This window comes from Octodon degus, unplaced genomic scaffold (assembly GCF_000260255.1).
Source record: "Octodon degus isolate 3935 unplaced genomic scaffold, OctDeg1.0 scaffold00032, whole genome shotgun sequence".
NCBI classification, from domain to species: domain Eukaryota; kingdom Metazoa; phylum Chordata; class Mammalia; order Rodentia; family Octodontidae; genus Octodon; species Octodon degus.
Window position 1 is genome coordinate 10443600 of NW_004524608.1, and position 9838 is coordinate 10453437.

A 9838-nucleotide genomic window follows, 5' to 3' on the forward strand; every position below is an offset into this window, starting at 1 on the left:
AATTTAATGAAAATCCACATAGATATCATCTGAAAATAAGATGTATGAAGGAACCTAAATGAATCAGATTTACTCTTCAGAGAAGAAGAAAAAGAGACTTACTAATGCAATTACAAGTGTCATTTTTCTGCCTTTTCTGCGGAAACTGAAGAAAATTACTTTTATCTATAATCACAAAACCTTACATTACAAGAAACTTCCGAATGTTTTAAAGCCCATATAATCTCTAAACCCATATAGAATTTTAAACCCAATTAAATTTCTAATACTTAGAATTTATGTAAGTACATTATTGGCATGAAAATAGAATTACAGTAAATTTAATAATAGCTGACATTGATTGAACATTTACTATGTCAGGATCGGCGCTAAGTAGTTTAGTAGATAATCAATTTTAATCTACATGACACTTGGTACTATTATTATCATCCCTATTTTATAAAAGAGGAATTAAGTTTAGAAAGAGATACTAACTTATAGGAGACCCCGAGTAAATGGTGGAAGTGGCCAAAAAGCCAAAGTCACCTTACTCCAGAGGTAAGTTTTCAGTTTCTAAAGTGTATCTTCATGATTCTGTTTTGTTTCCTTATTTGAGCCCTAAGATAATTATAATTTACCATGGCAAGTGGACACACACAATATGTGGATGCATAACTTCACATTATGACCAGAACAGTTAGTGACAATGAATCAGAGTAGCAAGGATATAGAAATAATTGGAGATAAGGCAGATTTTTCTTCAAAGTCCGTTTTCAAAAGAAGTATCAATAACAGGCTTGCCTAATGGAAACTTGTGTCTACTTCTACGTCCTGTTTGAGTTCTCCTCCACTTACCTTATATAAATTTTGGAGTAAGTTGGGTTTAAATTTTTTGTTGGTGGCTCACCACTCATTTCCAAGAAAAAAAAATTGCTCTGAAATTAGTGACATCAAAAAGAACTCAAATATTATGTTATATTTCTATGGAATTTTGTGCATTGTGAATATCTCCTTATAGTGATTCAATGACTTAAAACAAGTATCAATTACTTATTACTTCTTTAGAAATGGAGATTTATTTATAATGGTTAGAATTCATCAGAGAAATGATATGACATTTATCTTATTACCCGATGTTCAAAAGTCAGGCTTAAAACATTTCCTAATATATTTGGTAGTTTTCCTCAAATGAGATAAACTTTACCCTAAACTTTCTCCTATCACAACAGTTTTTTAAAAAACCATACATTACCACAAATTTAAATGTATTTTATTTAGAGCAATATTTTTCAGTAATAATGTCATGAATTAAAATTATGCTTAACCAAAACCTTTAATTTTTAAAAATTTTAATAAAGATTTTTTGATTTTTACACTTAAAAGTTCTAATTTGTATTTCTTTAATAGCCAGAGATGTTGAAGATTTTTCATATATCCATTGGTCATTAGTACATCATTTTCTAAGGAGCATCTATTCACTTGTAGAAAAGGAAATTAAAGTAGTATTAAGATTTAATCTTAGGGCTGGCAAGATAGCTCAGAAGACTAAGTGCTTGCTTAGGCAAGTGCAGGGCCCAGGGTTTGATCCCTGGCACCACATAGCACTCCAGCCTCACATTCGAGTGTGCTGAGCTGGCCACTGAGACCGTGCATGGTGGTGCACACCTGGAATCCCAGCACTGGGGAGGTTGTAACAGGAGAATCACTGTGAATCCAAGCTGTGCAGTGAGACCCTGTACCAAATACGTAAGTATATATTTTTATAAAGGCTTTCATCTTATTTTAGAAAGAAAGGCAATCAATGAGAAATCAAGTAATAATGAATAGTGGCGTAGGTGCAGTGACAAAGGAAGCCTTCTACATTGTTGGTAGGAATGTGAACCAGTGCAACCATTGTGGAAATCAATATAAAGCCTTCTTAAACAACTAACCAGAAATTCCATTTGACCTAGTTATTCCTCTTCTAAGTATCTTCTCAAACGAGCGAAAGAAATCATATTACAGGAATATATGCTTATAGCAGCACAACTCAAAGTAGCTAAATTCTAGAAGCCTCCCACATGTCCATCAACATATGAACAGATAAAGAAAATGTGATATCTATATATAATGAAATACTACTGTGCTATAATAAATGATTAATTTGAAACATTTGTAAAAAAATTGACACACCTGGAAAGTATAATGTTAAGTGAAATAAATCTGATGCACAAGCATATACTGTACGGTGTTTCTCATTTGAGTATGGCAAAGAGTAAGTAGGAAAAGTTAAAGGGTCGATAGAAGGACCCAGGGAGAGGTATCTTTTGCAAATGGAAAGGAGTCCATGGGACCAGCTGATGACTGAAGGTGAAAAGGGGAAGGAAAAAATGAAAGATCTAACATGCGTCATGTATGTGTACCAAATATCCACAATGAATGTAAAATTATATGTTAAAAGCATGAAATAATAATCATAACAATAATAATAATGAGAATGAGAAAATGAGATCAAGACAGGAGTTTGGGAAGTGGATAAAGAGAGAGAAAGGGGAATAAAGAAGTGCAAATATGTGTAAAATGCACAAAATCACAATAATGCTACAATATAATTAATATACTTTCCTAAACTTCATTTCATACCTAAATTAATTTAAATATTATGTAACCTCAAAAGAACTATAAAGATCATCTTAAACTTCCAGATCCAGTGATAATTTTAAAATTCCAAATTAAATTTGAACTGTAATACAAGAATACAAAATTGCCCCTGAGCACTACCAATCTATATGACATTTCTTTTTCATCTACTATCTTTATATCCTTTATAGGATGCTGTAAGACTTGGTTCAGCACAACAAATTTTCATTCAAAGTTTTCCCCATACTCCGAGCTTTGTCTATAAACTACACCTGTACATGAAAACAAATAAAAAACCAACATTTCTAATCTTGAAAGTAAGTATAAAACAAATTTATTAGGATAAATATCAGGATAATTGAGTCCCCATAGTTTTGAGCTCTTAATAAATGTAAGTCAACATTAGATACTATGGTTACTACAAACTATGTAAATCAAAGTTTTGCTTTTAAGTGTCTTTTATTAAATATAAAGCCTTGAGATTTCAGATCCTAGACTATGTTTTCTAGCTTTTATTCTGAGCAAATAAAAATATTCTGGAATGTAAACAATATGAAGAAAAGATAAAAATTAACTGTAGGTATTTTAGTAATAACAGATTACTGAAAGTGTATTTTATATAACATAGGGGTAGGTGATTCTTAATTTGAAAAGTGAAGTGTGGAATTTGTAAAGTAAACAAATTTATGTCATATTTCCAGTAAATGTTTTACAACTATCAATATTTAAATCATTTACTGACATGTTCTAATTTAAATTTTCATTTCAATTAAAATAGATCAAAACTCATACTTCTCCACTTTTTTTTTTTTTTTTTTAATTTGGCTGTTCTGGGGATCGAACTCAGGACCTTACACTTGCCAGGCAGGCGCTTATGCCGCTGAGCTGTATCCACAGCCCCTTCTCCACATTTTAGATGAGCAAGGAAGTACACAGCTATTTGAAATCCTGGAACTTATTTAAAACAGAGCATAATTTTCAGAGAAACTATCTGCGTAAAACTACTGTTTTAAAAACACCTTTTTGATCTTGCATGTTCATCGCACCTTTGAAAATGGTAGGAAGAAAAAGAAGGGCCACCTCCTTTATATGTTATATCAGCCAAAGAAATCATATTGAAAATAGATGCTTCAAAAGCAAACTGCGAGTGGTCAGAAGAGACAGGTAAAAATAATTTAGCTTACAGCACACAACTCTAGTCAGGTTGCTATGGTAACTGAGGCATAGAAGACTGTGGATGTCTGTTGCCTAGCTGGCTCGGTTCTTCTCTCAAGAGCATCAGCCCCACATCTACCCGCGTGATCCTTGAGGTAAAAGCCAGACCTGGGGCCAGAAAAGGAGCAAAGAGAGTCAAGTTCTTGCTCTTCCGCCCCTCCTGGCTTCAGAGTTGTGTCCTACAGTTTTAGGTGTGTTGTCTACTGAGAGTGTTAGAGTGGGTGTAGGCAGGAAGTTTTTCATGTCGTATAGGACAAGAATTAAGCAAAGGATTTTTATCAGATATGAAAATATCAGAGAACACATGGTTTTTCCTTGTCCTCAAATAGCCCAAGGCTTCTATGAGTGGCCATGAACCATTCCTAGATTTTTGAGAGTAAATTCAGTCATGGAAATATATCTAGAAAGAAACCTAAAGTAATAAAGTAAAATGAAATAAAATAATTACACTCACATTGATTATCGGAGTGAGTCAGGGGCAGTTAATTCCTCCAGCTCTACTTTGCTATGTTTTGAAGCTCTCATTTATAATGGCAAGTATGGTTAGATGATAAATTCTATAAAATCCAGTTGTCTCTAAAGAGTGCATTAAAAATCAGTTAATTCTTACACAACTTAAAATTCATTGGAAACCCAGCTACTATTCTTAGGGTTTCTAATGTTTCCTATCAATGGAATAACATGAAACACATCTCAATCTCTCTCAGCTTTTGGACTTTGACCTCTTAACAGTCTCCCTCTCCTTCATAATCACCTATTCCTACATCTTTAAAATCCAGTGAACTTGGGAGAGTGGACTTGGAGCAGTTCTGTCTTTTGGTTCTTGAAGCTAAGACACACAACCATTGCAGAGCTCTTGACAGTTATTTTACATTGCATCTCTTTCTGCAATCCTTTACTAGCTACATATTTTGTTGTGCTTTTTTCTGTCAGAATTTTTTCAAAATGAAAAATACATTCATTTGTATTTTATTAATCATATCACAGAGACTCATTTCAAGAAGGGTACCTACTGAATCCACAGAGGGCTTCTGCATGTTGAACTACTGTAGAACTGTCTTAGAAGCCAGCCCACACTTAAGAGAGTTTGGCTAGCCTGAAGTGTTTTAACATAATCCCCAGAACACTGGTCCAAAATTTGAGGATAGAAGAAAAACAACTTCTTAGTCAAATATTTCCTCCAGAAAGCAACTAACATGAACAATTAGCACATTAAAAGTCCCGAGAAGACCTGACCTAAAGAAAGTTATAAACCTTACATTTATTCAATATTTCCTAGTTTTTATTTTTAAAAGATTCACCTTAATTGCCCCTTTTGTGTGTATATGACATTTATTAACCCCCTGAAGGATTCATATGGGAGGAGAGATGCCTTAGGAAATATTGGCTTAGACAGGTTTTTCATAAGTAACTGCAAAAACTCTATGTTTAACTCAAACCTATATATGTGCAAGTGTTGGTTCTTTTTTAAAGGAATCAGATTTGTGTAGGCCTGGAGTAAGAGCTGGGGAGGGATGTGGATATAATAGCAATGCATTTTACTAGCTTGATTTAATGAAGCCTACTTAGGTTTCTTTTCCACCCGTGTGCCAAATATAGAACCAAGCTCAGAAGAGTTGAAGCAAGTGCCATCCACATTTCCTTTTCTGTTTTAAATATCCCTGTTAAAAGTGCACCTGTGTTTTAAAGCTTCTTTAAAATTACATAGGCATAAAAAAGAATACATTCAAAGCAAGCTAATGAAAAAAGGGGAATCTAAGTTTCTTTTCTGAGAGGAGTATGTGTAAGTGCTACTTAACTTTTCTGTGCTTTTTTGACTCAAGTCTTGTTTTTTCTTTATGTATTTTATAATTCAGGATCTATAGGGTCTCACTACACTGATCAGACTTGTAGTGATCCTCCTGTTTTCAGCCTCCGAAGCACTGGGATTACAGGTGCACGTCACCACGTCCAGTGTCAATCACAGTCTCAGGGCACTCCGGGGGTGGGGCCAGCATAGCATGCTGGGGATCGAAACCCAGTCCCTGCGTATGCCTAAACAGGTACTTTAATCTGCTGAGCTATCTGGCTGGCCCCTTTTCATGGCTGAAGTTTGAGAAAAGAGAACATTCTTCTCCTACCCACCCTTCCCAACAATATACAGTTGGTGGTAGCAAAACACTTTAATGGCCAGGGTAGAGGTGAAATGACTCATGGTGTCAGATTAGGTCATACGACCAAGTTATTTTCCATACCTCTTGGCTACTCTTCTTCCCACTTGTGGGTTCCCAAATTCTTTTCCAATGTAGCACTAGAGTCTGCAAACAGGACTATTCCCCAGAGTCTGGAGGAAGAAGAGTCAAACTGACAAATTCCCGTACTACTATCAGGAACACACACTCTTCAGGTCATGAGCTTTAATTGCTCAGTGATATTGAGTGAAAATACGCTAGTGCTCTTTCTAGGTTGATTGACAGCTGTCAGCTCAACTCTACCACCCAGTTTCAGGACAAGAAGATGTCTTTTATAATTTATGCTCATAGCTATATCCATTATTCATAGATTTGTATTAGAAGATAGTGATGTAAGGATCCTAAATTTTTCTACCTGCAGGTACCTGAATTACTTCCAAAATTTATTACTATATTACCTCCCACCACCTCCTCAATATCTCAGCACCCACTTTGTTTTTCCAATATGGAAAGACTATTTCTGTCATTCACGTTTTCTCCCACAGATGTCAATGTATTATACTTCTTAATGAACACTGATTTTTAAATTGTAGTAAATGGACAACATAGATATGAGAACTTAATAAAAAGTTAATAAAAATATTTTCTAAAGAATGAGTATTAAATATCCTAAATCTAATAAACATTAAAAGTTATATTTTATAGTTAGTTATGTAAAGTAAATATAAATATACTGCTGAGGGTTCATTTTGAGATTTTTGAATATTATCCTTTTATAGATTTCCCCAAATTTTTATTCCTTCTGAAACTGAAGTCTTCTTTAAAATCAGTAAGATAAAGACAGAAAAATTGTTACAGGGAAGTGGACAGAATCTTTTTTGATTCTGTCTGATCTTGACTCTTTACACCTTTTTCCATTTAAGTTCAAGGAAAACGAGAGAGACATGGATTCCTTTGTTCCTATTTCCTTTCCATGAAGTTATCTTCCCTGGCACACCAACTGCCAAGAAAAGGGTTATAATACATACTGAAAAATAAGTAAGATGGCTTCTCTGATGTCCTTATCATGTTATTGATGTAAATTAGAGGAAATATCTGTTAAAAATAAAACAACCTAGTGCCATCATTCAAACAGTTTTAAAACATGTACAGCCTACAATATTCAGAGCTAAGAAGAGTAGGGCCGATGGGATAAAGGACCGAGACTATCACACTCCCCTGGTCACTGCAGATAAGTTACATCTGGAGCTACTTTCTATATTGACTTTTTCTTAAGGGTGTGTGTGTGTGTGTGTGTGTGTGTGTGTGTGTGTGTGTGTAGGAGGAGTTGAAGGACTTGATTTCTGTGAGGCTGGAAAACTAAATCAATATGGTCATCTTCTGTTATTTATTTTCTCTGCTACCAAACTGTTTAGACCTTTCCATTGATTCTGGTCACCAAGGTCTTATTTTTATACTGACTTTCAAGTTAAGTGAGTATTCAGAACCCTTAAAATTTTTAAACACATACTCAAGACTAAACTCTAACTTCAGAGTTTCTTGATCACTGACTTAACACTCCCATTGGCGACAAGGCCATTTTAATTCCTGTACCCTCTCTTTTCCACCCAAGCTTGTGGGATATGGAAATACATTAGGCTCTTAGCTTAACTCCTCTTAGTACCAGTCTTCTTTTTAATAATTTACATGTTTCAGAAGCACAAAGAAGACTGAGCATGGTGGCATGCACCTGTAATCCCGGCACTTGGGAGGCTGAAAACAGGAGAATCACTGCAAGTCCGATCTAGATGGTGAGACCCTGTAGACCCTTGTACCTCATACATTTTAAAAAGAAGCACAAAGTTATTAACAGAAATTAACAGTTTTCATAACTACTTAATACTACATAGTCATGCTTTCTACCATATGCTTCAAGAATAGAATATCCACTTTATTGGAAGGCAAACTTCATTTTTTACTGTCCTTGAAATTCTGGGGCTGGTGATATGGCTCAGTGGTCTAAAGCACCTACTTAGAACAAGCTTAGCAAAAACAAAGGGACCACGATTCAATCCCTCAGCACCACATGCCAGCCAGCCCACCCCCTGGTGGGCTGAGCTGGCCACACACACACACACACACACACACACACATAAATTAAAAAAAAAAAGAAATTCTGATAGTTATTTGTTCTAAGAACATTCTCAGAAACAAGAATTTGATGCTATTTTTGTCCTAACAGTTTCAAATGTAGACTTTCCATTTAAGTTTAAGGGAAACAAGAGAGCCATGGCTTCCTTTGCTCCTAGTTCCTTTCCATGAAGTTATCATATCAAGGGCAGGACCTTGGGGCCAACATTCCCTTTGTCCTCCTATATTAGCTATCAAGTAGTATAAAGTATTTAATAATATGAAAGGAAAAAATAAAAAATAGTGAACTGCTCTTCTTTTGAAAGTTATCTTTATTATTGAAAAATAAGATTTCTAAGTGTTGCCAGCAAAGGCAGTGCCACACTTCAGAAACTCTTCATGTTATATGACATTGAAATGTACATCAAAAGACTACACAGAAAAATATAGTTGGTGGGAGGAATAACCTGAAACTTAATTTATACAGGATGCCCCTTATCAACATCACCTCATAGAGATTAATGGAAAAAGTTGATCTAAAGTAACAGTTTAAAAATATTCATTGTTGGGGCTGGGGAGATAGCTCAATGGAATAAGCGCTTCCCTGGCAAGTGCAAGGGCCTGAGTTCAATCCCCGGTTCCGGAAAAAAAAATTCACTGTTAATTTAAATTACTATACTACTATTATTAAATTCATTATATGAAAATTTATGAAATTTGAGGATACATTAAAATGAAAAATACGTTTTCCTGCTTATTCTGCATTCTACTTTTATCTCCTTAACTTATTATAAAAAGCTAATTATTTATTAGTAGGAATTTTCCTTCATCCTCAGCCCCTGAGCATAAATCCAGAACACAATTCTTGGTAGATAGCAGCTCCAAAAAGTTTCAGTTACAATGGGTTAAAATCAAGGTGTTAATAACTGGGATATAATTATACTCAGCTGGTGTTTGAAATTCACTTTGCTTTCCTGAAAGTAGACATTTAAATTTGTAATGGAAGTTTTTTTTTTTTTTTTAATGTAGTGATTTGGTAAGAGAAGGATAGATTTCCTCATTATGCGTAAAGGTTAGGAGAACCTACATCGGCAAAATTTCAGTTCTCCAAGGTTCTGTAGCTATTGGAAGCAGGAAAACTCTATAAGATCATTGTCTTTTCTTGCTTTGATTTAAGGCTTAACGCTAGTGACCTGCTGCACGCTGTACCTTGATTTTAGTTCAAATAGAAAGTTAATGACTGTTGAAAAGAAAGGGAATTTGCAAAACTCTTATTTTTAACATGTAAAAAAAATATTGCTTATTTTAATGGTTAATTCACTTGTTAACCATCCCCTGTACACACACACACACACACACACACACACACACACACACACACACACACACCCCACAGAGGACAACTGGCTATCTCTGCATCCCGAAGTACTCTGATTACCGTGCCTTTTCCTTTCTGCTGCCAGCGTTTTTAACCTTGTCAACATTCCCTTTATCCTCCTCATGAAACGAATATGACCTGAAAGTTTGCTTATAGGAATTTCTAGATTAACATGTCCTTTTTCCTAGAAATCAGATTCTTTTCATTTTTGAGCCCTAGTCACCTCCAAGCAAATATGTCAGACTTTCCAGTTTGCACCAGCCTCTCTCATGCTTAAACTTTCAGTGCACTTAATCTATATCTGCACAGCCAAACAATTTATTGCTATGCTGGTTTGTTTCTTTTCCTACATAGCTAGATTATATAT

At 34.9% G+C, this 9838-nt stretch overlaps 1 protein-coding gene across 1 annotated transcript in view; it reads left to right on the forward strand.

Moving 5' to 3' along the window:
- Kcnh7 (potassium voltage-gated channel subfamily H member 7) overlaps positions 1 to 9838 on the forward strand; it is a 470420-nt gene that overhangs the window by 366161 nt on the left and 94421 nt on the right. The gene's annotated exons all lie outside the window — the stretch shown is intronic.